Here is a 27708-nt window from a genome sequence, read left to right on the forward strand (position 1 = left end):
CAAACTCAGGGACCCTCTCACATACATGTAGCTGAGAGAAGCCACGTCTTGAAGAGCTTGTGGAAAGTTGGTATTCCTCTTGAGTCGAAGCCAGGGACGAAGCACTCATCTCGAGTTGATTTGGGGTCCACAGAGCCCTTTCGTGTTGCTACAGTGACCTCAGGATCCCTCTAGACTTGAGACAGTGATCTTGGGGTTTCTCCTGAGTGCCATCAAGGAAATCAAGGCTCCTTTCACGTTTGATGTGGAACACGGAATTGCTCTGCACGCTGTGCAGGGGAATCGGGCCTCATCTCGCGGCGAGGGGGAAGTCTCATGGTTTTTCTCGAGTTGCGGCCGGAACTTGAGGTACATTCTAAAGTTACTACGGGGAGGGCCCTTCCAGACACGTGTTTGTTCAGCGAAGTCAGGACTCCTGCCTAGGTGTGAGGGACACCTCGGGATACTCGTCGAGTCTTGGCATGGCAATTGGGACGGGTCTCCACGTGAGGCGGAAGACCCAGTGTCTCTTTCCACGTGCCAAAGGGATCCTGAGACTCCTATCCATTTTCAAGAAGAGACAGGCATCGTCTCCTTTGGAAGCATTGATCTCCACAGACCTCTCGAGTTTTCAAAGGATGTGAGGCCTTCGGTCGCGATGAGGCGGAGAACTAGGTCTTTCTCTGTGGTCTCCACAGCGGATTCAGACATCTCTTCGTCTTGGGAGATGCAAGACGAGCCTGCATTCAATTCACTGCAGGGATATCCGGCCTTACTTCGAGTCAGAGCATCTCGGTGTCCATTCCACTTGAGGTCACAAACTCAGGGTCCCTCTCACATACCTGTAGCTGAGAGAAGCCTCCTCTTGAGGTGCTTGTGGAAAGTTGTTATTCCTCTTGAGTTGAAGCCAGGGACTAAGCTCTCATCTCGAGTTGATTTGGGGTGCACGGAGCCCTTTCGTGTAGCTCCAGTGACCTCAGGATCCCTCTAGACTTAAGACAGTGATCTTGGGTTTTCTCTGGAGAGCCATCAAGAAAATCAAGGCTCCTTTCACGTTTGATGTGGAACACGGAATTGCTCTGCACACAGTGCAGGGGAATCGGGCCTCATCTCGTGGCGAGGGGGAAGTCTCATGGTTTTTCTCGAGTTGCGGACGGAACCTGGTGTATATTCTCGAGTTACGACGGGGAGGGCAATTCCAGATATTTATTTGTTCAGCAATGTCAGGACTCCTGCCTAGGTGCGAGGGACACCTCGGGATACTCGTCAAGTCTTGGCATGGCAATTGGGACGCGTCTCCACGTGAGGCGGGAGACCCAGGGTCCCTTTCCACATGCCACATGGATCCTGGGACTCCTATCCATTTTCAAGAGGAGTCAGGCATCGTCTCCTTTGGAAGCATTGATCTCCGCGGACCTCTCGAGTTTTCAAAGGATGTGAGGCCTCCGGTCGCGATGAGGCGGAGAACTAGGTATTTCTCTGTGGTCTCCACAGGGGATTCAGACAACCCTTCGTCTTCGGAGATGCAAGGCGAGCCTGCATTCAATTCACTGCAGGCATATCCGGCCTTACTTCGAGTCAGAGCATCTCCGTGTCCATTCCACTTGAGGCCACAAACTCAGGGTCCCTCTCACATACTTGTAGCTGAGAGAAGCCTCCTCTTGAGGTGCTTGTGGAAAGTTGGTATGACTCTTGAGTCGAAGGCAGGGACTAAGCTCTCATCTCGAGTTGATTTGGGGTCCACGGAGCCCTTTCCTGTTGCTCCAGTGACCTAAGGATTCCTCTAGAAGTGAGACAGTGATCTTGGGTTTTCTCTGGAGTGCCATCAAGGAAATCAAGGCTCCTTTCACGTTTGATGTGGAACACGGAATTGCTCTGCACGCTGTGCAGGGGAATCAGGCCTCATCTCGCAGCGAGGGGGAAGTCTCATGATTTTTCTCGAGTTGCGGCCGGAACCTGGGGTATATTCTCGACTTACGACGGGGAGGGCCCTTCCAGGCAAGTGTTTTTTCAGCGACGTCAGGACTCCTGGCTAGGTGCGAGGGACAACTCGTGATTCTCCTCGAGTCTTGGCATCTCAATTGGGACGCGTCTCCACGTGAGGCAGGAGACCCAGGGTCCCTTTCCCCGTGCCACAGGGATGCTGGGACTCCTATCCATTTTCAAGAGGAGTCAGGCATCGTCTCCTTTGGAAGCATTGATCTCCGCGGACCTCTCGAGTTTTCAAAGGAAGTGAGGCCTCAGGTCGCGATGAGGCGGAGAACTCGGTCTTTCTCTGTGGTCTCCACAGGGGATTCAGACATCCCTTCTTCTTGGGAGATTCAAGACGAGCCGGCATTCAATTCACTGAAGGGATATCCGGCCTTACTTCGAGTCAGAGCATCTCGGTGTCCATTCCACTTGAGGCCACACATTCAGGGTCCCTCTCACATACATGTAGCTGAGAGAAGCCTCCTCTTGAGGTGCTTGTGGAAACTTGGTATTCCTCTTGAGTCGAAGCCAGGGACTAAGCTCTCATCTCGAGTTGATTTGGGGTCCACGGAGCCCTTTTGTGTTGCTCCAGTTACCTCAGGATCCCTCTAGACTTGAGACAGTGATCTTGGGTTTTCTCTGGAGTGCCATCAAGGAAATCAAGGCTCCTTTCACGTTTGATGTGGAACACGGAATTGCTCTGCACGCAGTGCAGGGGAATCGGGCCTCATATCGCACCGAAGGGGAAGTCTCATGGTTTTTCTCGAGTTGCGGCCGGAACCTGGGGTATATTCTCGAGTAACAACGCGGAGGGCCCTTCCAGACAAGTGTTTGTTCATCGACGTCAGGACTCCTGGCTAGGTGCGAGGGACACCTCGGGATTCTCCTCGAGTCTTGGCATGGCAATTGGGACGCGACTCCACGTGAGGCAGGAGACCCAGGGTCCCTTCCCCGTGCCACAGGGATGCTGGGACTCCTATCCATTTTCAAGAGGAGTCAGGCATCGTCTCCTTTGGAAGCATTGATCTCCGCGGACCTCTCGAGTTTTCAAAGGAAGTGAGGCCTCAGGTCGCGATGAGGCGGAGAACTCGGTCTTTCTCTGTGGTCTCCACAGGGGATTCAGACATCCCTTCGTCTTGGGGGATGCAAGACGAGCGTGCATTCAATTCACTGTAGGGATATCCGGCCTTACTTCGAGTCAGAGCATCTCGGTGCCCATTCCACTTGAGGCCACAAACTCAGGGTCCCACTCACATACCTGTAGCTGAGAGAAGCCTACTCTTCAGGTGCTTGTGGAAAGCTGGTATTCCTCTTGAGTCGAAGCCAGGGACTAACCTCGCATCTCGAGTTGATTTGGGGTCCACGGAGCCCTTTCGTGTTGCTCCAGTGACCTCAGGATCCCTCTAGACTTGAGACAGTGATGTTGGGTTTTCTCTGGAGTGCCATCAAGGAAATCAAGGCTCCTTTCACGTTTGATGTGGAACACGGAATTGCTCTGCACGCAGTGCAGGGGAATCGGGCCTCATCTCGCGGCGAGCTGGAAGTCTCATGGTTTTTCTCGAGTTGCGGCCGGAACCTGGTGTATATTCTCGAGTTACGACGGGGAGGGCAATTCCAGATATTTATTTGTTCAGCAACGTCAGGACTCCTGCCTAGGTGCGAGGGACACCTCGGGATTCTCCTCGAGTCTTGGCATGGCAATTGGGACGCGTCTCCACGTGAGGCGGGAGACCCAGGGTCCCTTTCCACATGCCACATGGATCCTGGGACTCCTATCCATTTCCAAGAGGAGTCAGGCATCGTCTCCTTTGGAAGCATTGATCTCCGCGGACCTGTCGAGTTTTCAAAGGATGTGAGGCCTCCGGTCGCGATGAGGCGGAGAACTAGGTCTTCTCTGTGGTCTCCACAGGGGATTCAGACATCCGTTCGTCTTGGGAGATGCAAGACGAGCCTGCATTCAATTCACTGCAGGGATATCCGGCCTTACTTTGAGTCAGAGCATCTCGGTGTCCATTCCACTTGAGGCCACAAACTCAGGGTCCCTCTAACATACCTGTAGTTGAGAGAAGCCTCCTCTTGAGGTGCTTGTGGAAAGTTGGTATTCCTCTTGAGTCGAAGCCAGGGACTAAGCTCTCATCTCGAGTTGATTTGGGCTCCACGGAGCCCTTTCCTGTTGCTCCAGTGACCTCAGGATCCCTCTAGACTCTAGACAGTGATCTTGGGTTTTCTCTGGAGTGCCATCAAGGAAATCAAGGCTCCTTTCACGTTTCATGTGGAACACGGAATTACTCTGCACGCAGTGCAGGGGAATCGGGCCTCATCCAGCGGCGAGGGGGAAGTCTCATGGTTTTTCTCGAGTTGCGGCCGGAACCTGGGGTATATTCTCGAGTTACGACGGGGAGGGCCCTTCCAGACACGTGTTTGTTCAGCGACGTCAGGACTCCTGCCTAGGTGCGAGGGACACCTCGGGATTCTCCTCGAGACTTGGCATGGCAATGGGGACGCGTCTCCACCTGAGGCGGGAGACCCAGGGTCCCTTTCCACGTGCCACAGGGATGCTGGGACTCCTATCCATTTTCAAGAGGAGTCAGGCATCGTCTCCTTTGGAAGCATTGATCTCCGCGGACCTCTCGAATTTTCAAAGGATGTGAGGCCTCTGGTCGCGATGAGGCGGAAAATTAGGTCTTTCTCTGTGGTCTCCACAGGGGATTCAGACATCCCTTCGTCTTGCGAGATGCAAGACGAGCCTGCATTCAATTCACTGCAGGGATATCCGGCCTTACTTCGAGTCAGAGCATCTCAGTGTCCATTCCACTTGAGGCCACAAACTCAGGGTCCCTCTCACATACCTGTAGCTGAGAGAAGCCTCCTCTTGAGGTGCTTGTGGAAAGTTGGTATTCCCCTTGAATCGAAGCCAGGGACTACGCTCTCATGTCGAGTTGATTTGGGGTCCACGGAGCCCTTTCGTGTTGCTCCAGTGACCTCAGGATCCCTCTAGACTTGAGACAGTGATCTTGGGTTTTCTCTGGAGTGACATCAAGGAAATCAAGGCTCCTTTCACGTTTGATGTGGAACACGGAATTGCTCTGCACGCAGTGCAGGGGAATCGGGCCTGATCCAGCAGCGAGGGGGAAGTCTCATGGTTTTTCTCGAGTTGCGGCCGGAACCTGGGGTATATTCTCGAGTTATGACGGGGAGGGCCCTTCCAGACACCTGTTTGTTCAGCGACGTCAGGACTCCTGCCTAGGTGCGAGGGACACCTCGGGATTATCCTCGAGTCTTGGCATGGCAATTGGGACGCGTCTCCACGTGAGGCGGGAGCCCCAGGGTCCCTTTCCACGTGCCACAGTGATCCTGGGACTCCTATCCATTTTCAAGAGGAGTCAGGCATCGTCTCCTTTGGAAGCATTGATCTCCGCGGACCTCTCGAGTTTTCAAAGGATGTGAGGCCTCCGGTCACGTTGAGGCAGAGGACTAGGTCTTTCTCTGTGGTCTCCACAGGGGATTCAGACATCCCTTCGTCTTCGGAGATGCAAGACGAGCCTGCATTCAATTCACTGCAGGGATATCCGGCCTTACTTCGAGTCAGAGCATCTCTGTGTCCATTCCACTTGAGGCCACTAAGTCAGGGTCTCTCTCACATACCTGTAGCTGAGAGAAGCCTCCTCTTGAGATGCTTGTGGAAAGTTGGTATTCCTCTTGAGTCGAAGCCAGGGACTAAGCTCTCATCTCGAGTTGATTTGGGGTCCACGGAGCCCTTTCGTGTTGCTACAGTGACCTCAGGATCCCTCTAGACTTGAAACAGTGATCTTGGGTTTTCTCTGGAGTGCAATTAAGGAAATCAAGGCTCCTTTCACGTTTGATGTGGAACACGGAATTGGTCTGCACGCAGTGCAGGCGAATCGGGCCTCATCTCGCGGGGATGGGGAAGTCTCATGGTTTTTCTCGAGTTGCGGCCGGAACCTGGGGTATATTCTCGAGTTACGACGGGGAGGGCCCTTCCAGACACAGATTTGTTCAGCGACGTGAGGACTCCTGCCTAGGTGCGAGGGACACCTCGGGATTCTCCTCGAGTCTTGGCATGGCAATTGGGACGCGTCTCCACGTGAGGCGGGAGACCCAGGGTCCCTTTCCCCCTGCCACGGTATCCTGGGACTCCTATCCATTTTCAAGAGGAGTCAGGCATCGTCTCCTTTGGAAGCATTGATCTCCGCAGAATTCTCGAGTTTTCAAAGGATGTGAGGCCTCCGGTCACGTTTAGGCGGAGGACTAGGTCTTTCTCTGTGGTCTCCACAGGGGATTCAGACATCCCTTCGTCTTGGGAGATGCAAGACGAGCCTGCTTTCAATTCACTGCAGGGATATCCGGCCTTAATTCGAGTCAGAGCATCTCGGTGTCCATTGCACTTGAGGCCACAAACTCAGGGTTCCTCTCACATACCTGTAGCTGACAGAAGCCTCCTCCTGAGGTGCTTGTGGAAAGTTGGTATTCCTCTTGAGTCTAAGCCAGGGACTAAGCTCTCATCTCGAGTTGATTTGGGGTCCACGGAGCCCTTTCGTGTTGCTACAGTGACCTCAGGATCCCTCTAGACTTGAGACAGTGATCTTGGGTTTTCTCTGGAGTGCCATTAAGGAAATCAAGGCTCCTTTCACGTTTGATGTGGAACACGGAATTGGTCTGCACGAGGTGCAGGGGAATCGGGCCTCATCCTGCGGGGAGGGGGAAGTCTCATGGTTTTTCTCGAGTTGCGGCCGGAACCTGGGGTATATTCTCGAGTAACGACGGAGAGGGCCCTTCCAGACACAGGTTTGTTCAGCAACGTCAGGACTCCTGCCTAGGTGCGAGGGACACCTCGGGATTCTCCTCGAGTCTTGGCATGGCAATTTGGACGCGTCTCCACGTGAGGCAGGAGACCCAGTGTCCCTCTCCAGGTGCCACAGGGATCCTGGGACTCCTATCCATTTTCAAGAGGAGTCAGGCATCGTCTCCTTTGGAAACATTGATCTCCGCGGACGTCTCGTGTTTTCAAAGGATGTGAGGCCTCCGGTCGCGATGAGGCGGAGGACTTGGTCTTTCTCTGTGATCTCCACAGCGGATTCAGACATCCCTTCGTCTTGGGAGATGCAAGACGAGCCTGCATTCAATTCACTGCAGGGATATCCGGCCTTACTTCGAGTCAGAGCATCTCGGTGTCCATTCCACTTGAGGCCACAAACTCAGGGTCCCTCTGACATACCATTAGCTGAGAGAAGCCTCCTCTTGAGGTGCTTGTGGAAAGTTGGTATTCCTCTTGAGTCGAAGCCAGGGACTAAGCTCTCATCTCGAGTTGATTTGGGGTCCACGGAGCCCTTTCGTGCTGCTACAGTGACCTCAGGATCCCTCTAGACTTGAGACAGTGATCTTGGGTTTCCTCTGTAGTACAATCAAAGAAATCAAGGCTCCTTTCATGTTTGATGTGGAACTGGAATTGCTCTGCACGCAGTGCAGGGGAATCGGGCCTCATTTCGCGGCGAGGTGTAGTCTCATGGTTTTTCTCGAGTTGCGGCCATAACCTGGCGTATATTCTCGAGTTACGACGGGGAGGGCCCTTCCAGACACGTGTTTGTTCAGCGACGTCAGGACTCTTCCCTAGGTGCAGGGGACAACTCGGGATTCTCCTTCACTCCTGGCATGGCAATTGGGACCCGTCTCCACGTGAGGCAGGAGACCACGGCTCCCTTTCCACTTGCCACAGGGATCCTCGGACTCCTATCCAATTTCAAGAGATTCAGCAACTTCTCCTTTGGAAGTATTGATCTCCGCGGACCTTTCGAGTTTTCAAAGGATGTGAGACCTCCGGTCGCGATGAGGCGGAGGACTAGGTCTTTCTCTGTGTTCTGCACAGGGGATTAATGACATCCCTTCGTCTTGGGAGATGCAAGACGAGCCTGCATTCAATTCACTGCAGGGATATCCGGCCTTACTTCGAGTCAGAGCATCTCGGTGTCCATTCCACTTGAGGCCACAAACTCAGGGTCCCTCTGACATACCTGTAGCTGAGAGAAGCCTCCTCTTGAGGTGCTTGTGGAAATTTGGTATTCCTCTTGAGTCGAAGCCAGGGACTAAGCTCTCATCTCGCGTTGATTTGGGGTCCACGGAGCCCTTTCGTGTTCTTCCGGTGCCCTCAGGATCCCTCTAGGCTTGAGACAGTGATCTTGGGTTTTCTCTGGAGTGCCTTCAAGGATATCAAGGCTCCTTTCAAGTTTGATGTGGAACACGGAATTACTCTGCACGCAGTGCAGGGGAATCGGGCCTCATCTCGCGGCGAGGGGGAAGTCTCATGGTTTTTCTCGAGTTGCGGCCGGAACCTGGGGTATATTCCCGAGTTACGACGGGGAGGGCCCTTCCAGACACGTGTTTGTTCAGCGACGTCAGGACTCCTGCCTAGGTGCGAGGGACACCTCGGGATTCTCCTCGAGTCTTGGCATGGCAATTGGGACGCGTCTCCACGTGAGGCGGGAGACCCAAGGTCCCTTTCCACGTGCCACGGGGATCCTGGGACTCCTTTCCATTTTCAAGAGGAGTCAGGCATCGTCTCCTTTGGAACCATTGATCTCCGCGGACCTCTCGAGTTTTCAAAGGATGTGAGGCCTCCGGTCGCGATGAGGCGGAGAACTCGATCTTTCTCTGCGGTCTCCATACGGGATTCAGACATCCCTTCGTCTTGGGAGATGCAAGACGAGCCTGCATTCAATTCACTGCAGGGATATCCGGCCTTACTTCGAGTCAGAGCATCTCGGTGTCCATTCCACTTGAGGCCACAAACTCAGGGTCCCTCTCACATACCTGTAGCTGAGAGAAGCCTCCTCTTGAGGTGCTTGTGGAAAGTTGGTATTCCTCTTGAGTCGAAGCCAGGGACTAAGCTCTCATCTCGAGTTGATTTGGGGTCCACGGAGCCCTTTCGTGTTGCTCCAGTGACCTCAGGATCCCTCTAGACTTGAGACAGTGATCTTGGGTTTTCTCTGGAGTGCCATCAAGGAAATCAAGGCTCCTTTCAAGTTTGATGTGGAACACGGAATTGCTCTGCACGCAGTGCAGGGGAATCGGGTCTCATCTCGCGGCAAGAGGGATGTCTCATGGTTTTTCTCAAGTTGAGGACGAAACCTGGGGTATATTCTCGAGTTACGACGGGGAGGGCCCTTCCAGACACGTGTTTGTTCAGCGTCGTCAGGACTTCTGCCTAGGTGCGAGGGACACCTCGGGATACTCCTCGATTCTTTGCATGGCAATTGGGACACGTCTCCATGTGAGGCGGGAGACCCAGGGTCCCTTTCCACGTGCCACAGGGATCCTGGGACTCCTATCCATTTTCAAGAGGAGTCAGGCATCGTCTCCTTTGGAAGCATTGATCTCCGCAGACATCTCGAGTTTTCAAAGCATGTGAGGCCTCCTGTCGCGTTGAGGCAGAGGACTAGGACATTCTCTGAGGTCTCCACAGGGGATTCAGACATCCCTTCGTCTTGGGAGATGCAAGACGAGCCTGCATTCAATTCACTGCAGGGATATCCGGCCTTACTTCGAGTCACAGCATCTCGGTGTCCTTTCCACTTGAGGCCACAATCTCAGAGTCCCTCTCACATACCTGTAGCTGAGAGAAGCCTCCTCTTGAGGTGCTTGTGGAAACTTGGTATTCCTCTTGGGTCGAAGCCAGGGAATAAGCTCTCATCTCGAGTTGATTTCGGGTCCCCGGAGCCCTTTCGTGTTGTTCCAGTGACCTCAGGATCCCTCTAGACTTGAGACAGTGATCTTGGGTTTTCTCTGGAGTGCCATCAAGGAAATCAAGGCTCCTATCAAGTTTGATGGGGAACACGGAATTGCTCTGCACGCAGTGCAGGGGAATCGGGCCTCATCTCGCGGCGAGGGGGAAATCTCATGGTTTTTCTCGAGTTGCGGCCGGAACCTGGGGTATATTCTCGAGTTACGACGGGGAGGGCCCTTCCAGACACGTGTTTGTTCAGCGACGTCTGGACCCATGCCTAGGTGCGAGGGACACCTCGGGATTCTCCTCGAGTCTTGGCATGGCAATTGGGAGGCGTCTACATGTGAGGTGGGAGATCCAGGGTCCCTTTCCACGTGCCACAGGGATCCTGGGACTCCTATCCATTTTCTTTTTTTTTTTTTTTATTATTTTTTTTAATTTTTATTATTATTATTTTTTTTTCCAGTGGGTTTTGTCATACATTGATATGAATCAGCCATGGATTTACATGTATTCCCAATCCCGATCCCCCCTCCAACCTCCCTCTCCACCCGATTCCTCTGGGTCTTCCCAGTGCACCAGGCCGGAGCACTTGTCTCGTGCATCCCACCTGGGCTGGTGATCTGTTTCACCATAGATAGTATACATGCTGTTCTTTTGAAATATCCCACCCTCACATTCTCCCTCAAAGTTCAAAAGTCTGTTCTGTATTTCTGTGTCTCTTTTTCTGTTCTGCATATAGGGTTATCGTTATCACCTTTCTAAATTCCATATACATGTGTCAGTATGCTGTAATGTTCTTTATCTTTCTGGCTTACTTCACTCTGTATAAGGGGCTCCAGCTTCATCCATCTCATTAGGACTGGTTCAAATGAATTCTTTTTAATGGCTGAGTAATATTCCATGGTATATATGTACCACAGCTTCCTTATCCATTCATCTGCTGATGGGCATCTAGGTTGCTTCCATGTCCTGGCTATTATAAACAGTGCTGCAATGAACATTGGGGTGCACGTGTCTCTTTCAGATCTGGTTTCCTCAGTGTGTATGCCCAGAAGTGGGATTGCTGGGTCATATGGCAGTTCTATGTCCAGTTTTTTAAGAAATCTCCACACTGTTTTCCATAGCGGCTGTACTAGTTTGCATTCCCACCAACAGTGTAAGAGGGTTCCCTTTTCTCCACACCCTCTCCAGCATTTATTGCTTGTAGACTTTTGGATAGCAGCCATCCTGACTGGCGTGTAATGGTACCTCATTGTGGTTTTGATTTGCATTTCTCTAATAATGAGTGATGTTGAGCATCTTTTCATATGTTTGTTAGCCATCTGTATGTCTTCCTTGGAGAAATGTCTGTTTAGTTCTTTGGCCCATTTTTTGATTGGGTCATTTATTTTTCTGGAATTGAGCTGCAGGAGTTGCTTGTATATTTTTGAGATTAGTCCTTTGTCTGTTTCTTCATTTGCTATTATTTTCTCCCAATCTGAGGGCTGTCTTTTCATCTTACTTATAGTTTCCTTTGTAGTGCAAAAGCTTTTAAGTTTCATTAGGTCCCATTTGTTTAGTTTTGCTTTTATTTCCAATATTCTGGGAGGTGGGTCATAGAGGATCTTGCTTTGATTTATGTCGGAGAGTGTTTTGCCTATGTTCTCCTCTAGGAGTTTTATAGTTTCTGGTCTTACATTTAGATCTTTAATCCATTTTGAGTTTATTTTTGTGTATGGTGTTAGAAAGTGTTCTAGTTTCATTCTTTTACAAGTGGTTGACCAGTTTTCCCAGCACCACTTGTTAAAGAGGTTGTCTTTTTTCCATTGTATATCCTTGCCTCCTTTGTCAAAGATAAGGTGTCCATAGGTTCGTGGATTTATCTCTGGGCTTTCTATTCTGTTCCATTGATCTATATTTCTGTCTTTGTGCCAGTACCATACTGTCTTGATGACTGTGGCTTTGTAGTAGAGTCTGAAGTCAGGCAGGTTGATTCCTCCAGTTCCATTCTTCTTTCTCAAGATTACTTTGGCTATTCGAGGTTTTTTGTATTTCCATACAAATTGTGAAATTCTTTGGTCTAGTTCTGTGAAAAATACCGTTGGTAGCTTGATAGGGATTGCATTGAATCTATAGACTGCTTTGGGTAGAATAGCCATTTTGACAATATTAATTCTTCCAATCCATGAACACGGTATGTTTCTCCATCTGTTTGTGTCCTCTTTGATTTCTTTCATCAGTGTTTTATAGTTTTCTATGTATAGGTCCTTTGTTTCTTTAGGTAGATATACTCCTAAGTATTTTATTCTTTTTGTTGCAATGGTGAATGGTATTGTTTCCTTAATTTCTCTGTCTGTTTTTTCATTGTTAGTATATAGGAATGCAAGGGATTTCTGTGTGTTAATTTTATATCCTGCAACTTTACTATATTCATTGATTAGCTCTAGTAATTTTCTGGTAGAATCTTTAGGGTTTTCTATGTAGAGGATCATGTCATCTGCAAACAGTGAGAGTTTTACTTCTTCTTTTCCTATCTGGATTCCTTTTACTTCTTTTTCTGCTCTGATTGCTGTGGCCAGCACTTCCAACACTATGTTGAATAGTAGTGGTGAGAGTGGGCACCCTTGTCTTGTTCCTGATTTCAGGGGAAATGCCTTCAATATTTCACCATTGAGGGTGATGCTTGCTGTGGGTTTGTCATATATAGCTTTTATTATGTTGAGGTATGTTCCTTCTATTCCTGCTTTTTGGAGAGTTTTAATCATAAATGAGTGTTGAATTTTGTCAAAGGCTTTCTCTGCATCTATTGAGATAATCATATGGTTTTTATCTTTCAATTTGTTAATGTGGTGTATTACATTGATTGATTTGCGGATATTAAAGAATCCTTGCATTCCTGGGATAAAGCCCACTTGGTCATGGTGTATGATTTTTTTAATATGTTGTTGGATTCTGTTTGCTAGAATTTTGTTAAGGATTTTTGCATCTATGTTCATCAGTGATATTGGCCTGTAGTTTTCTTTTTTTGTGGCATCTTTGTCTGGTTTTGGAATTAGGGTGATGGTGGCCTCATAGAATGAGTTTGGAAGCTTACCTTCTTCTGCAATTTTCTGGAAGAGTTTGAGTAAGATAGGTGTTAGCTCTTCTCTAAATTTTTGGTAGAATTCAGCTGTGAAGCCATCTGGTCCTGGGCTTTTGTTTGCTGGAAGATTTTTGATGACAGTTTCGATTTCCTTGCTTGTGATGGGTCTGTTAAGATCTTCTATTTCTTCCTGGTTCAGTTTTGGAAAGTTATACTTTTCTAAGAATTTGTCCATTTCATCCAAGTTGTCCATTTTATTGGCATAGAGCTGCTGGTAGTAGTCTCTTATGATCCTTTGTATTTCAGTGTTGTCTGTTGTGATCTCTCCATTTTCATTTCTAATTTTGTTAATTTGGTTTTTCTCTCTTTGTTTCTTAATGAGTCTTGCTAATGGTTTGTCAATTTTGTTTATTTTTTCAAAAAACCAGCTTTTAGCTTTGTTGATTTTTGCTATGGTCTCTTTAGTTTCTTTTGCATTTATTTCTGCCCTGATTTTTAAGATTTCTTTCCTTCTGCTAACTCTGGGGTTCTTCATTTCTTCCTTCTCTAATTGCTTTAGGTGTAGAGTTAGGTTATTTAATTGGTTTTTTTCCTGTTTCTTGATGTAAGCCTGTAATGCTATGAACCTTCCCCTTAGCACTGCTTTTACAGTGTCCCATAGGTTTTGGGTTGTTGTGTTTTCATTTTCATTCATTTCTATACATATTTTGATTTCTTTTTTGATTTCTTCTATGATTTGTTGGTTATTCAGAAGCGTGTTATTTAGCCTCCATATGTTTGAAGTTTTAACAATTTTTTCCCTGTAATTGAGATCTAATCTTACTGCACTGTGGTCAGAAAAGATAACTGGAATGATTTCAATTTTTTTGAATTTTCCAAGACCAGATTTATGGCCCAGGATGTGATCTATTCTGGAGAATGTTCCGTGTGCACTTGAGAAAAAGGTGAAGTTGATTGTTTTGGGGTGAAATGTCCTATAGATATCAATTAGGTCTAGCTGGTCCATTGTGTCATTTAAGGTTTGTGTTTCCTTGTTAATTTTCTGTTTAGTTGATCTATCCATAGTTGTGAGTGGGGTATTAAAGTCTCCCACTATTATTGTGTTACTATTAATTTCCTCTTTCATACTTGTTAGCATTTGCCGTACATATTGCGGTGCTCCTATGTTGGGTGCATATATATTTATAATTGTTATATCTTCTTTTTTGATTGATCCTTTGATCATTATGTAGTGTCCTTCTTTGTCTCTTTTCACTTCCTTTATTTGAAAGTCTATTTTATCTGACATGAGTATTGCGACTCCTGCTTTCTTTTGGTCTCCGTTTGCATGAAATATTTTTTTCCAGCCCTTCACTTTTAGTCTGTATGTGTCTCTTGTTTTGAGGTGGGTCTCTTGTAGACAGCATATATAGGGGTCTTGTTTTTGTATCCATTCAGCCAATCTTTGTCTTTTGGTTGGGGCATTCAACCCATTTACATTTAGGGTAATTATTGATAGGTGTGTTCCCGTTGCCATTTACTTTGTTGTTTTGGGTTCACATTTATAAAACCTTTCTGCATTTCCTGTCTAGAGAAGATCCTTTAGCATTTGTTGAAGAGCTGGTTTGGTGGTGCTGAATTCTCTCAGCTTTTGCTTATCTGTAAAGCTTTTGAATTCTCCTTCATATCTGAATGAGATCCTTGCTGGATACAGTAATCTAGGTTGTAGGTTATTCTCTTTCATTACTTTCAGTACGTCCTGCCATTCCCTTCTGGCCTGGAGGGTTTCTATTGATAGATCAGCTGTTATCCTTATGGGAATCCCTTTGTGTGTTATTTGTTGTTTTTCCCTTGCTGCTTTTAATATTTGTTCTTTGTGTTTGATCTTTGTTAATTTGATTAATATGTGTCTTGGGGTGTTTCGCCTTGGGTTTATCCTGTTTGGGACTCTCTGGGTTTCTTGGATTTGGGTGGCTATTTCCTTCCCCATTTTAGGGAAGTTTTCAGCTATTATCTCCTCGAGTATTTTCTCATGGCCCTTCTTTTTGTCTTCTTCTTCTGGAACTCCTATGATTCGAATGTTGGGGCATTTCACAGTGTCCCAGAGGTCCCTGAGGTTGTCCTCATTTCTTTTGATCCTTTTTTCTTTTTTCCTCTCTGCTTCATTTATTTCCACCATTTTATCTTCTACCTCACTTATCCTATCTTCTGCCTCCGTTATTCTACTCTTGGTTCCCTCCAAAGTGTTTTTGATCTCATTCATTGCATTATTCATTTGTAATTGACTCTTTTTTATTTCTTCTAGGTCTTTATTAAACAGTTCTTGAATCTTTTCAATCTTTGTTTCCAGGCTATTTATCTGTAACTCCATTTTGTTTTCAAGATTTTGGATCATTTTTATTATCATTATTCTAAATTCTTTTTCAGGTAGATTCCCTATCTCCTCCTCTTTTGTTTGACTTGGTGGGCATTTTTCATGTTCCTTTACCTGTTGGGTATTTCTTTGCCTTTTCATCTTGTTTAGATTGCTGTATCTGGAGTGGGCTTTCTGTATTCTGGAGGTCTGTGGTTCCTTTTTGTTGTGGAGGATTAACCCAGTGGATGGGGTTAGACGATTGGCTTGTCAAGGTTTCCTGGTTAGGGAAGCTTGCATCAGTGTTCTGGTGTGTGGAACTTGATTTCTTCTCTTTGGAAAGCAATGGAGTGCCCAGTAATGAGTTTTGAGATGGGTCTATGTGTTAGGTGTGACCTTGGGCAGCCTGTATGTTGATGTTCAGGGCTATGTTCCTGCGTTGCTGGAGAATTTGCGTGGTATGTCTTGCTCTAAAACTTATTGGCTCTTGTGTGGTAGTTGGTTTCAGTGTAGGTATGGAGGCTTTTGGACAGTCACTTATCACTTAAAGTTCCTTGTAGTCAGGAGTTTTCTGGTGTTCTCAGGTTTTGGGCTTAAGTCTCCTGCCTCTGGATTTCAGTTTTATTCTTCCTGTAGTCTCAGGACTTCTCCAACTATGCAGCCCTGATAAGAAAACTTCTAGGTTAATGGCTAAAAGATTCTCCCCCGTTAGGGACACCCAGAGAGGTTCACAGAGTCACATGAAGAAGAGGAGAGGGAGGAGGGAGATAGAGATGAACAGGAGGAGAAAAAGGGGGACTCAAGAGGAGAGAGACAGATCTACACAGCTGTCTGTTCCCAGAGTGTTCTCCGTAGCACAGTCACCTACAAAGATTCACAGAATTGGATTGGGAAGAGAAGGGGAAAGGAGGAAATAGAGGTGTTCTGAGGTAGAAAACAGAGAGTCAAGATTGGGAGAGAATAATCTTCAGTTTAAAAATAGGGCTTCTCTTCTTTTTTTTTTTTTTGTAAGGTTATAGTGCATTGAAAATGAAAATTAAGGAGTAGTAGAGGAGTACTAGAGGAATTTAAAAGAAATAAGAGAAAAAGAAAAATAGAAAATAGAAGAGAAAAAGGAAAGAAAAAAAGGAAAAAAAAGAAAGAAAAAGAAAAAAAAAAGAAAAAAAAGAAAAAAAAAAGGAAAAAAAAAACTTTTTTTTCCCCCTAATTAAAAAATCGTAAAAGTCTATGGAAATGAAAGTTAAGGAGTAATGGGGGAGTAATAGGGGATTTTAAAGGAAAATAAAAGAGAAAAAATAAAAAAGAAAAAAGAAAAAAAGAAAAAAAATTAAAAAAAGAGAAAAAAGTAAAATTATATCTAGGAGTTTCTCTGGAGCTGTTGCGGTCAGTGTGGGTTCGGCTCAGTTTCAGATAGCTCCTCGTTCCAGCTTACGCTTCTCGATACCTACAGGCTCCTCCGGTGTAGTCAATGTTTCCTAGAGGGATTTTAATCTGTTGCACCAGTCCCTTCTGAAGCGGTTCCCTTTGTTTATTTGGCTTCTGTTTGCCGGTCTCTTCAGAGCCTCATTTCCGCCATGACACAGGCGGGCGGAGGTGGACTCTTATTCAGGTAGCTAGTTACGTCGCTCCGGGGGGAGGGGCTTGTGCTGCGGGGACGGGCTGGCGCTGCGGGGAGGGGCTGGCGCTGCTCTCTCCGTCTGCGCTGCTCAGGAATTGCTCTGCACGCAGTGCAGGGGAATCAGGCCTCATCTCGCGGTGAGGGGGAATTCTCATGGTTTTTCTCGAATTGCGGCCGGAACCTGGGCTATATTCTCGAGTTACGACGGGGAGGGCCCTTCCAGACACGTGTTTGTTCAGCGACGTGAGGACTCCTGCCTAGGTGCGAGGGACACCTCGGGATTCTCCTCGAGTCTTGGCATGGCAATGGGGATGCGTCTCCACATGAGGCGGGAGACCCAGGGTCCCTTTCCACGTGCCACAGGGATCCTGGGACTCCTATCCATTTTCAAGAGGAGTCAGGCATCGTCTCCTTTGGAAGCATTGATCTCCGCGGACCTCTCAGTTTTCAAAGGATGTGAGGCCTCCGGTCGCGATGAGGCGGAGGACTAGGTCTTTCTCTGTGGCCTCCACAGGGGATTCAGACATCCCTTCATCTTGGGAGATGCAAGAGGAGCCTGCATTCACTTCACTGCAGGGATATCCGGCCTTACTTCGAGTCAGAGCATCTCGGTGTCCATTCGACTTGAGGCCACAAACTCAGGGTCCCTCTCACCTACCTGTAGGTGCGAGAAGCCTCCTCTTGAGGTGCTTGTGGAAAGTTGGTATTCCTCTTGAGTCAAAGCCAGGGACTAAGCTCTCATCTCGAGTTGATTTGGGGTCCACGGAGCCCTTTCGTGTTGCTCCAGTGACCTCAGGATCCCTCTAGACTTGAGACAGTGATCTTGGGTTTTCTCTGGAGTGCCATCAAGGAAATCAAGGCTCCTTTCACGTTTGATGTGGAACACGGAATTGCTCTGCACGCAGTGCAGGGGAATCGGGCCTCATCCAGCGGCGAGGGGGAAGTCTCATGGTGTTTCCGGAGTTGCGGCCGGAACCTGGGGTATATTCTCGAGTTATGACGGGGAGGGCCCTTCCAGACAAGTGTTTGTTCAGCGACGTCAGGACTCCTGCCTAGGTGCGAGGGACAACTCGGGATTCTCCTCGAGTCTTGGCATGGCAATTGGGACGCGTCTCCACGTGAGGCGGGAGACCCAGGGTCCCTTTCCACGTGCCACAGGGATCCTGGGACTCCTATCCATTTTCAAGAAGAGTCAGGCATCTTCTCCTTTGGAAGCATTGATCTCCGCCGACCTCTCGAGTTTTCAAAGGATGTGAGGCCTCTGGTCTCGATGAGGCGGAGAACGAGGTCTTTCTCTGTGGTCTCCACAGGGGATTCAGACAACCCTTCGTCTTGGGAGATGCAAGACGAGCCTGCATTCAATTCACTGCAGGGATATCCGGCCTTACTTCGAGTCAGAGCATCTCGGTGTCCATTCCACTTGAGGCCACAAACTCAGGGTCCCTCTCACATACCTGTAGCTGAGAGAAGCCTCCTCTTGAGGTGCTTGTGGAAAGTTGGTATTCCTCTTGAGTCGAAGCCAGGGACTAAGCTCTCACCTCGAGTTGATTTGGAGTCCACGGAGCACTTTCGTCTTGCTCCAGTGACCTCAGGATCCCTCTAGACTTGAGACAGTGATCTTGGGTTTTCTCTGGGGTGCCATCAAGGAAATCAAGGCTCCTTTCACGTTTGAAGTGGAACACGGAATTGCTCTGCACGCAGTGCAGGGGAATCGGGCCTCATCTCGCGGCGAGCGGGAAATCTCATGGTTTTTCTCGAGTTGCGGCCGGAACCTGGGGTATATTCTCGAGTTACGACGGGGAGGGACCTTCCAGACACGTGTTTGTTCAGGGACGTCAGGACTCCTGCCTAGGTGCGAGGGACACCTCGGGATTCTCCTCGAGTCTTGGCATGGCAATTGGGACGCGTCTCCACGTGAGGCGGGAGACCCAGGGTCCCTTTCCACATGCCACAGGGATCCTGGGACTCCTATCCATTTTCAAGAGGAGTCAGGCATCGTCTCCTTTGGAAGCATTGATCTCCGCGGACCTCTCGAGTTTTCAGAGGATGTGAGGCCTCCGGTCGCGATGAGGCGGAGGACTAGGTCTTTCTCTGTGGGCTCCACAGGGGATTCACACAACCCTTCGTCTTGGGAGATGCAAGACGAGCCTGCATTCAATTCACTGCAGGGATATCCGGCCTTACTTCAAGTCAGAGCATCTCGGTGTCCATTCCACTTGAGGCCACAAACTCAGGGTCCCTCTGACATACCTGTAGCTGAGAGAAGCCTCCTCTTGAGGTGCTTGTGGAAAGTTTGTATTCCTGTTGAGTCGAAGCCAGGGACTAAGCTCTCATCTCGAGTTGATTTGGGGTCCACGGAGCCCTTTCGTGTTGCTCCAGTGACCTCAGGATCCCTCTAGACTTGAGACAGTGATCTTGGGTTTTCTCTGGAGTGCCATTAAGGAAATCATGGCTCCTTTCACGTTTGATGTGGAACACGGAATTGGTCTGCACTCAGTGCAGGGGAATCGGGCCTCATTTCGCGGGGAGGGGGAAGTCTCATGGTTTTTCTCGAAATGCGGCCGGAACCTGGGGTATATTCTCGAGTTACGACGGGGAGGTCCCTTCCAGACACGTGTTTGTTCAGCGACGTGAGGACTCCTGCCTAGGTGCGAGGGACACCTCGGGATTCTCCTCGAGTCTTGGCATGGCAATTGGGACGCGTGTCTACGTGAGGCGTGAAACCCAGTGTCCCTTTCCACGTGCCACAGGGATCCTGGGACTCCTATCCATTCTCAAGAGGAGTCAGGCATCGTCTCCTTTGGAAGCATTGATCTCTGCAGACCTCTCGAGTTTTCAAAGGATGTGAGGCCTCCGGTCACGATAAGGCGGAGGACTAGGTCTTTCTCTGTGGTATCCACAGGGGATTCAGACATCCCTTCGTCTTGGGAGATGCAAGACGAGCCTGCATTCAATTCACTGCAGGGATATCCAGCCTTACTTCGAGTCAGAGCATCTCGGTGTCCATTCCACTTGAGGCCACAATCTCAGGGTCCCTCTCACATACCATTAGCTGAGAGAAGCCTCCTCTTGAGGTGCTTGTGGAAAGTTGGTATTCCCCTTGAGTCGAAGCCAGGGACTAAGCTCTCATCTCGAGTTGATTTGGGGTCCACGGAGCCTTTTCGTGTTGCTACAGTGACCTCAGGATCCCTCTAGACTTGAGACAGTGATCTTGGGTTTTCTCTGGAGTGCCATTAAGGAAATCAAGGCTCCTTTCACGTTTGATGTGGAACACGGAATTGGTCTGCACTCAGTGCAGGGGAATCGGGGCTCATCTCGCGGGGAGGGGGAAGTCTCATGGTTTTTCTCGATTTGCGGCCGGAACGTGGGGTATATTCTCGAGTTACGACGGGGAGGGCCCTTCCAGACACGGGTTTGTTCAGCGACGTGAGGACTCTTGCCTAGGTGCGAGGTACACCTCGGGATTCTCCTCGAGTCTTGGCATGGCAATTTGGACGCATCTCCACGTGAGGCGGGAGAACCAGGGTCCCTTTCCACGTGCCACAGGGATCCTGGGACTCCTATCCATTTTCAAGAGGAGTCAGGCATCATCTCCTTTGGAAGCATTGATCTCCGCGGACCTTTCGAGTTTTCAAAGGATGTGAGGCCTCCGTTCACGATGAGGCGGAGGACTAGGTCTTTCTCTGTGGTCTCCACAGGGGATTCAGACATCCCTTCGTCTTGGGAGATGCAAGACGAGCCTGCATTCAATTCACTGCAGAGATATCCGGCCTTACTTCGAGTCAGAACATCTCGGTGTCCATTGCACTTGAGGCCACAAACTCAGGGTCCCTCTCACTTACCTGTAGCTGAGAGAAGCCTCCTCTTGAGGTGCTTGTGGAAAGTTGGTATTCCTCTTGAGTCTAAGCCAGGGACTAAGCTCTCATCTCGAGTTGATTTGGGGTCCACGGAGCCCTTTCGTGTTGCTCCAGTGACCTCAGGATCCCTCTAGACTTGAGACAGTGATCTTGGGTTTTCTCTGGAGTGCCATCAAGGAAATCAAGGCTCCTTTCACGTTTGAAGTGGAACACGGAATTGCTCTGCACGCAGTGCAGGGGAATCGGGGCTCATCTCGCGGGGAGGGGGAAATCTCATGGTTTTTCTCGAGTTGCGGCCGGAACCTGGGGTATATTCTCGAGTTACGACGGGGAGGGCCCTTCCAGACACGTGCTTGTTCAGCGACGTCAGGACTCCTGCCTAGGTGCGAGGGACACCTCGGGATTCTCCTCAAGTCTTGGCATGGCAATTGGGAGGCGTCTCCACGTGAGGCGAGAGACCCAGGGTCCCTTTCCACGTGCCACAGGGATCCTGGGACTCCTATCCATTTTCAAGAGGCGTCAGGCGTCGTCTACTTTGGAAGCATTGATCTCCGCAGACCTCTCGAGTTTTCAAAGGATGTGAGGCCTTCGGTCGCGATGAAACGGAGGACTAGGTCTTTCTCTGTGGGCTCCACAGGGGATTCAGACAACCCTTTGTCTTGGGAGATGCAAGACGAGCCTGCATTCAAATCACTGCAGGGATATCCGGCCTTACTTTGAGACAGAGCATCTCGGTGTCCATTCCACTTGAGGCCACAAACTCAGGGTCCCTCTCACATACCTGTAGCTGAGAGAAGCCTCCTCTTGATGTGCTTGTTTAAAGTTGGTATTCCTCTTGAGTTGAAGCCAGGGGCTAAGCTCTCATCTCGAGTTGATTTGGGTTATACGGAGCCCTTTCGTGTTGCTCCAGTGACCTCAGGATCCCTCTAGACTTGAGACAGTGATCTTGGGTTTTCTCTGGAGTGCCATCAAGGAAATCAAGGCTCCTTTCAAGTTTGATGTGGAACACGGAATTGGTCTGCACGCAGTGCAGGGGAATCGGGCCTCAACTCGCGGCGAGGGGGAAATCTCATGGTTTTTCTCGAGTTGCTCCCGGAACCTGGGGTATATTCTCGAGTTACGACGGGGAGGGCCCTTCGAGACAAGCGTTTGTTCAGCGACGTCAGGACTCCTGCCTAGGTGCGAGGGACACCTCGGGATTCTCCTCGAGTCTTGGCATGGCAATTTGGACGCATTTCCACGTGAGCCGGGAGAACCAGGGTCCCTTTCCACGAGCCACAGGGATCCTGGGACTCCTATCTATTTTCAAGAGGAGTCAGGCATCTTCTCCTTTGGAAGCATTGATCTCCGCGGACCTCTCGAATTTTCAAAGGATGTGAGGCCACCGGTCGCGATGAGGCGGAAAATTATGTCTTTCTCTGTGGTCTCCACAGGGGATTCAGACAACCCTTCGGCTTGGGAGATGCAAGACGAGACTGCATTCAATTCACTGCAGGGATATCTGGCCTTACGTTGAGTCAGAGCATCTCGGTGTCCATTCCACTTGAGGCGACAAACTCAGGGTCCCTCTCACATACCATTAGCTGAGAGAAGCCTTCTCTTGAGGTGCTTGTGGAAAGTTGGTATTCCTCTCGATTTGAAGCCATGGACTAAGCTCTCATCTCGAGTTGATTTGGGGTCCACGGAGCCCTTTCGTGTTGCTCCAGTGACCTCAGGATCCCTCTAGACTTGAGACAGTGATCTTGGGTTTTCTCTGGAGTGCCATCAAGGAAATCAAGGCTCCTTTTATTTTGATGTGGAATACGGAATTGCTCTGCACGCAGGGCAGGGGAATCGGGCCTCATCTCGCGGCGATAGTGAAGTCTCATGGTTTTTCTCGAGTTGCAGACGGAACCTGGGGTATATTCTCGAGTTACGACGGGGAGGGCCCTTCCAGACACGTGTTTGTTCAGCGACGTCAGGACTCCTGCCTAGGTGCGAGGGACACCTCGGGATTCTCCTCGAGTCTTGGCATGGCAATTGGGACGCGTCTCCACGTGAGGCGGGAGCCCCAGGGTCCCTTTCCACGTGCCACAGGGATCCTGGGACTCCTATCCATTTTCAAGAGGAGTCATGCATCGTCTCCTTCGGAAGTATTGATCTCCGTGGACCTTTCGAGTTTTCAAAGGATGTGAGGCCTCCGGTCGCGTTGAGGCGTAGGACTAGGTCTTTCTCTGTGGGCTCCACAGGGGATTCAGACAACCCTTCGTCTTGGGAGATGCAAGACGAGCCTGCATTCAATTCACTGCAGGGATATCCGGCCTTACTTCGAGTCAGAGCATCTCGGTGGCCATTCCACTTGAGGCCACAAACTCAGGGTCCCTCTCACATACCTGTAGCTGAGAGAAGCCTCCTCTTGAGGTGCTTGTGGAAAGTTGGTATTCCTCTTGAGTGGAAGCCAGGGACTAAGCTCTCATCTCGAGTTGATTTGGGGTCCACGGAGCCCTTTCGTGTTGCTACAGTGACCTCAGGATCCCTCTAGACTTGAGACAGTGATCTTGGGTTTCCTCTGGAGTGCCATTAAGGAAATCAAGGCTCCTTTCATTTTTGATGTGGAATACGGAATTGCTCTGCACGCAGGGCAGGGGAATCTGTCCTCATCTCGCGGCGATGGGGAAATCTCATGGTTTTTCTCGAGTTGCGGCCGGAACCTGGGGTATATTCTCGAGTTACGACGGGGAGGGCCCTTCCAGACACGTGTTTGTTCAGGGACGTCAGGACTCCTGCCTAGGTGCGAGGGACACCTCGGGATTCTCCTCGAGTCTTGGCATGGCAATTGGGACGCGTCTCCACGTGAGGCGTGAGACCCAGTGTCCCTTTCCACATGCCACAGTGATCCTGGGACTCCTATCCATTTTCAAGAGGAGTCAGGCATCGTCTCCTTTGGAAGCATTGATCTCTGCAGACCTCTCGAGTTTTCAAAGGATGTGAGGCCTCCGGTCACGATGAGGCAGAGGACTAGGTCTTTCTCTGTGGTATCCACAGGGTATTCAGACATCCCTTCGTCTTGGGAGATGCAAGACGAGCCTGCATTCAATTCACTGCAGGGATATCCAGCCTTACTTCTTGTCAGAGCATCTCGGTGTCCATTGCACTTGAGGCCACAAACTCAGGGTCCCTCTCACATACCTGTAGCTGAGACAAGCCTCCTCTTGAGGTGCTTGTGGAAAGTTGGTATTCCTCTCGATTTGAAGCCATGGACTAAGCTCTCATCTCGAGTTGATTTGGGGTCCACGGAGCCCTTTCGTGTTGCTCCAGTGACCTCAGGATCCCTCTAGACTTGAGACAGTGATCTTGGGTTTTCTCTGGAGTGCCATCAAGGAAATCAAGGCTCCTTTCACGTTTGAAGTGGAACACGGAATTGCTCTGCACGCAGTGCAGGGGAATCGGGCCTCAACTCGCGGCGATGGGGAAATCTCATGGTTTTTCTCGAGTTGCGGCCGGAACCTGGGGTATATTCTCGAGTTACGACGGGGAGGGCCCTTCCAGACACGGGTTTGTTCAGCGACGTCAGGACTCCTGCCTAGGTGCGAGGGACACCTCGGGATTCTCATCGAGTCTTGCCATGGCAATTGGGACGCGTCTCCACGTGAGGCGGGAGACCCAGGGTCCCTTTCCACGTGCCACTGGGATCCTGGGACTCCTATCCATTTTCAAGAGGAGTCAGGCATCGTCTCCTTTGGAAGCATTGATCTCCGCGGACCTCTCGAGTTTTCAAAGGATGTGAGGCCTCCGGTCGCATTGAGGCGGAGGACTAGGTCTTTCTCTGTGTTCTGCACAGGGGATTCAGACATCCCTTCGTCTTGGGAGATGCAAGATGAGCCTGCATTCAATTCACTGCAGGGATATCCGGCCTTACTTCGAGTCAGAGCATCTCGGTGTCCATTCCACTTGAGGCCACAAACTCAGGGTCCCTCTCACATACCTGTAGCTGAGACAAGCCTCCTCTTGAGGGGCTTGTGGAAAGTTCGTATTCCTATTGAGTTGAAGCCAGGGACTAATCTCTCATCTCGAGTTGATTTGGGGTCCACGGAGCCCTTTCGTGTTGCTCCAGTGACCTCAGGATCCCTCTAGACTTGAGACAGTGATCTTGGGTTTTCTCTGGAGTGCCATCAAGGAAATCAAGGCTCCTTTCTCGTTTGATGTGGAACACGGAATTGTTCTGCACGCATTGCAGGGGAATCGGGCCTCATCTCACGGCGAGGGGGAAGTCTCATGGTTTTTCTCGTGTTGCGGCCGGAACCTGGGGTATATTCTCGAGTTACGACGGGGAGGGCCCTTCCAGACACGTGTTTGTTCAGCGACGTCAGGACTCCTGCCTAGGTGCGAGGGACACCTCGGGATTCTCCTCAAGTCTTGGCATGGCAATTGGGAGGCGTCTCCACGTGAGGCGAGAGACCCAGGGTCCCTTTCCACGTGCCACAGGGATCCTGGGACTCCTATCCATTTTCAAGAGGCGTCAGGCGTCGTCTCCTTTGGAAGCATTGATCTCCGCAGACCTCTCGAGTTTTCAAAGGATGTGAGGCCTCCGTTCACGATGAGACGGAGGACTAGGTCTTTTTCTGTGGTCTCCACAGGGGATTCAGAAATCCCTTCGTCTTGGGAGATGCAAGACGAGCCTGCATTCAATTCACTGCAGGGATATCTGGCCTTACTTTGAGTCAGAGAATCTCGGTGTCCATTCCACTTGAGGTGACAAACTCAGGGTCCCTCTCACATACCATGAGCTGAGAGAAGCCTCCTCTTGAGGTGCTTGTGGAAAGTTGGTATTCCTCTCGATTTGAAGCCAGGGACTACGCTCTCATCTCGAGTTAATTTGGGGTCCACGGAGCCCTTTCGTGTTGCTCCAGTGACCTAAGGATCCCTCTAGACTTGAGACAGTGATCTTGGGTTTTCTCTGGAGTGCCATCAAGGAAATCAAGGCTCCTTTCATTTTTGATGTGGAATACGGAATTGCTCTGCACGCAGGGCAGGGGAATCTGTCCTCATCTCGCGGCGATGGGGAAATCTCATGGTTTTTCTCGAGTTGCGGCCGGAACCTGGGGTATATTCTCGAGTTACGACGGGGAGGGCCCTTCCAGACACGTGTTTGTTCAGGGACGTCAGGACTCCTGCCTAGGTGCGAGGGACACCTCGGGATTCTCCTCGAGTCTTGGCATGGCAATTGGGACGCGTCTCCACGTGAGGCGTGAGACCCAGTGTCCCTTTCCACATGCCACAGTGATCCTGGGACTCCTATCCATTTTCAAGAGGAGTCAGGCATCGTCTCCTTTGGAAGCATTGATCTCTGCAGACCTCTCGAGTTTTCAAAGGATGTGAGGCCTCCGGTCACGATGAGGCAGAGGACTAGGTCTTTCTCTGTGGTATCCACAGGGTATTCAGACATCCCTTCGTCTTGGGAGATGCAAGACGAGCCTGCATTCAATTCACTGCAGGGATATCCAGCCTTACTTCTTGTCAGAGCATCTCGGTGTCCATTGCACTTGAGGCCACAAACTCAGGGTCCCTCTCACATACCATTAGCTGAGAGAAGCCTCCTCTTGAGGTGCTTGTGGAAAGTTGGTATTCCTCTCGATTTGAAGCCATGGACTAAGCTCTCATCTCGAGTTGATTTGGGGTCCACGGAGCCCTTTCGTGTTGCTCCAGTGACCTCAGGATCCCTCTAGACTTGAGACAGTGATCTTGGGTTTTCTCTGGAGTGCCATCAAGGAAATCAAGGCTCCTTTCACGTTTGAAGTGGAACACGGAATTGCTCTGCACGCAGTGCAGGGGAATCGGGCCTCAACTCGCGGCGATGGGGAAATCTCATGGTTTTTCTCGAGTTGCGGCCGGAACCTGGGGTATATTCTCGAGTTACGACGGGGAGGGCCCTTCCAGACACGGGTTTGTTCAGCGACGTCAGGACTCCTGCCTAGGTGCGAGGGACACCTCGGGATTCTCATCGAGTCTTGCCATGGCAATTGGGACGCGTCTCCACGTGAGGCGGGAGACCCAGGGTCCCTTTCCACGTGCCACTGGGATCCTGGGACTCCTATCCATTTTCAAGAGGAGTCAGGCATCGTCTCCTTTGGAAGCATTGATCTCCGCGGACCTCTCGAGTTTTCAAAGGATGTGAGGCCTCCGGTCGCATTGAGGCGGAGGACTAGGTCTTTCTCTGTGTTCTGCACAGGGGATTCAGACATCCCTTCGTCTTGGGAGATGCAAGATGAGCCTGCATTCAATTCACTGCAGGGATATCCGGCCTTACTTCGAGTCAGAGCATCTCGGTGTCCATTCCACTTGAGGCCACAAACTCAGGGTCCCTCTCACATACCTGTAGCTGAGACAAGCCTCCTCTTGAGGGGCTTGTGGAAAGTTCGTATTCCTATTGAGTTGAAGCCAGGGACTAATCTCTCATCTCGAGTTGATTTGGGGTCCACGGAGCCCTTTCGTGTTGCTCCAGTGACCTCAGGATCCCTCTAGACTTGAGACAGTGATCTTGGGTTTTCTCTGGAGTGCCATCAAGGAAATCAAGGCTCCTTTCTCGTTTGATGTGGAACACGGAATTGTTCTGCACGCATTGCAGGGGAATCGGGCCTCATCTCACGGCGAGGGGGAAGTCTCATGGTTTTTCTCGTGTTGCGGCCGGAACCTGGGGTATATTCTCGAGTTACGACGGGGAGGGCCCTTCCAGACACGTGTTTGTTCAGCGACGTCAGGACTCCTGCCTAGGTGCGAGGGACACCTCGGGATTCTCCTCAAGTCTTGGCATGGCAATTGGGAGGCGTCTCCACGTGAGGCGAGAGACCCAGGGTCCCTTTCCACGTGCCACAGGGATCCTGGGACTCCTATCCATTTTCAAGAGGCGTCAGGCGTCGTCTCCTTTGGAAGCATTGATCTCCGCAGACCTCTCGAGTTTTCAAAGGATGTGAGGCCTCCGTTCACGATGAGACGGAGGACTAGGTCTTTTTCTGTGGTCTCCACAGGGGATTCAGAAATCCCTTCGTCTTGGGAGATGCAAGACGAGCCTGCATTCAATTCACTGCAGGGATATCTGGCCTTACTTTGAGTCAGAGAATCTCGGTGTCCATTCCACTTGAGGTGACAAACTCAGGGTCCCTCTCACATACC

This window comes from Dama dama, chromosome 17 (genome assembly GCF_033118175.1).
Source record: "Dama dama isolate Ldn47 chromosome 17, ASM3311817v1, whole genome shotgun sequence".
NCBI classification, from domain to species: Eukaryota; Metazoa; Chordata; class Mammalia; order Artiodactyla; family Cervidae; genus Dama; species Dama dama.